The sequence below is a fragment of the Rana temporaria genome, chromosome 5 (genome assembly GCF_905171775.1).
Source record: "Rana temporaria chromosome 5, aRanTem1.1, whole genome shotgun sequence".
NCBI lineage: Eukaryota > Metazoa > Chordata > Amphibia > Anura > Ranidae > Rana > Rana temporaria.
In genome coordinates, this window is record NC_053493.1 from 35083499 (window position 1) to 35086694 (window position 3196).

The following is a 3196-nucleotide window of genomic DNA, read 5'->3' on the forward strand; positions in this document are numbered from 1 at the left end:
CAGCGGGAAATTTAGGGAAGGCGCATGCGCAGTTCGTTCGGCGCGGGGACGCGCTTCATTTAAATGAAACACGCCCCCCTACTCGCCGATTTGAATTAGGCGCCGTAACGCCGCGAGAGATACACTATGCCGCCGTAACTTACAGCGCAAATTCTTCCAGGATTCAAACCAAAAAAAGTAAGTTACGGCGGCGTAGCGTATCTCAGATACACTGCGCCGGGGCAGATCTTTGTGGATCTGCCCCTATGTAACTATTTATAAAGGTCTACAGTGCCTCAATAATCAGTGGAAAAAACTCCAACTCCAACTCCAACTTTCAAATACTTCAGTGCTTCAATAATCGATGAAAACAATTTATACTCCGGTGTTTCCACAGAAAATAAAGAGATTCCCCCTTCAGAGACCCCACTCACCACTAGTCTTTTGTGTTAAATGACGACCAGCAATATCCCACCACTGAGCCTAGGCCAGTGATGGAGAACCTTGGCACCCCAGATGTTTTGGAACTACATTTCCCATGATGCTCAACTACACTGCAGAAGGCATGGGCATCATGGGAAATGTAATTCCAAAATATCTGGGGTGCCAATGTCCTCCATCACTGGCCTAGGCTGTCATGGACCTCCTCTATTTATTTAAATGGGCAGCCCTAGTTGCTAATGTACTTTTTTGAACTTCAACTTTGCATACAGTAATACCTCGGATTGGGAGTAAAGCGGTTTATGAGCGTTTCGCAATACGAGCTATTATTTTTTTTTTAAATCCTGACTCGATTTGCGAGCGCTGTCTCACGAGACAAGCAGAATTCAAGCTAATGAGGTGTGCAGTACCGCATTTGGCCAGAGGTGTGGGGGCGCCCGTGACACTCGGAGCTGCTCGGAGACACTCGTAAACACACGGAAACACCTTGTTCCCGAGTGTCTCCAAGTGCATCTGAGCAGTCTCCGAGGCCCGGATTCAGATAGAGATACGACGGCGTATCTCCTGATACGCCGTCGTATCTCTGAGTTGCGACGGTCGGATCTATGCGGCTGATTCATAGAATCAGGTTCCGCATAGATCTCCCTAAGATCCGACAGGTGTAAGTGACTTACACCGTCGGATCTTAGGCTGCAATCTCCCGCTGGCAGCTAGGTGCCGTTTAGTTTTTTGTACGCGACAAATATGCAAATGAGGAGTTCCGCCGATTCAGGAACTAACGCCCGCCCGTCGTTTTTTTTTTACGTCGCTTGCGTTCGGCTTTTTCCGGCGTATAGTTACCCCTGCTATGTGAGGGGTATCCTATGTTAGGTATGGCCGTCGTTCCCGCACCGAGTTTTGAATTTATTACGTCGTTTGCGTAAGTCGATTCAGAATACGGCCGGACGCAAGTTACGCTCACGCCGAAACCAATGACGTCCTAGCGACGTCATTTGGAGCAATGCACGCTGGGAAAAATCGCTGACGGCGCATGCGCTGTTGGATCGGCGCGGGGACGTGCCTGATTTAAATTGTAGACGCCCCCTAGCCGCGGAATTTGAATTCCGCCGGGGGATTTACGATACGCTGCTGCAAGTTTTGAGGTAAGTGCTTTCTGAATACAGCACTAGCCTCAAAAACTTGCGCCGGCGGATCGTAAATCAGATAGATTAGCGGATCTTTAGATCCACGTAATCTATCTGAATCTACCCCCGAGTGTCTCCGGTGCCCCCCACACCTCTGGCCACATGCGGTACTGCATACAAAAGCAGCCACTGTGGAACAAATTATCAGAATTTTCATTGACTCCTTTGGGAGAACTCGCTTTGCTGCTTTGGATTACAAGCATTCTTCTGGAATGAATTATGCTCGTAATCCAAGGTACCATTTGCCACATTTGGGGTGCCACTAACAAATAATAGTGCCTTTAATAATGAATAGCACCGCAGGCACAAAACATGTTTTTTGTGCGTTTCCTGCCTTAATAGCAGAAAATGAAAACAATAAGTGTATTTATTGTAGAGAATTCTGATGGGGTTATCTGCATATAAATTGGCGAATTCCTTCTGTTTGAATAAACCGGTTTATTATTGATGGATCTGAACAGCGAACAAATTGAGTCATTGAATGCTGTTTAAACCAGCTGCCAGGACGAGGCCACTGCTTGCTAGCAGGAGGCTAAAATAAAGTGAATTCTTTATTCACCTCGGTGTTTGGCTACGTCCGCGCGCTCTCATTATCATATTCTGATAAATTATTCAGCACGGTAGTGGCACTGGAGGTGTTTTTATTGCATAGTTTACAATAGCTGCAGCAGCCAAGACTGAACATTGAACCGCAGACAAGACCTGCAAAGGCAGAAGTACGGAATAACTAGATCTAAAGACGGGAAATGAGCGCCCGGCTATTCTCCAAACGCGAATTCCCTGCCGTAAATATGTGCGCTGCAAAGTGTGATACAAGTTTACACCATTTAAAATCTGTGTGTGCTATATGTGTGGTTATTGCAGGAAATATAGCCCGTCTCATGCTTTTGTAGGGTCTCTACAATCAACTAGCACGTGGCGGCCGATGGTAATTTTTTTTGGGGGGGCGACAGACTGTACCAGCCCCACCCCCCCAGAAATCGGGGGCACTTACTTCATTCATGGTGGGCAGCGCTTCCCTCGCTCGGCGGTGACAGCATTCCCGTTCCCCTGCTCTCCACGGGCATTGCGGCGGCTTCCATTTCCTCCCTCCTCCTCGGCAACCAATTGGAACTGTTCTCTTTTTGGCCTAATCAGAAAACAGGTCTAAAGCCCCATACACACGGTCTGACTTTTTAACAACAAACTTCAAAATGAGCAAGTTTTCAAAAAAATTATACCGTGTGTACGCTTCATTGCATACATACGGTCACACAAAATACCAACCGTCAAGAACGCGGTGACGTACAACACTACAACGAGCCGAGAAAAATTAAGTGAAATGATTCCGAGCATGCGTCTAATTGATTCGGAGCATGCATGTTTTTTTTTTGCACGTCGGAATTGAATACAGACGATCGGAATTTCTGACAGCAAAAATTTGAGACCTGGTTCTCAATTTTCCGACAAGAAAAGTTCTTGTCGGAAAAATTGAGAATCAGCTCTCAAATTTTTGCTGTCAGAAATTCCGACACAAATGTCCAATGGCGCCTACACACGGTCGGAATTTCCAACCAAAAGCTCACATCGAACTTTTCTTGTCGGAAATTCCG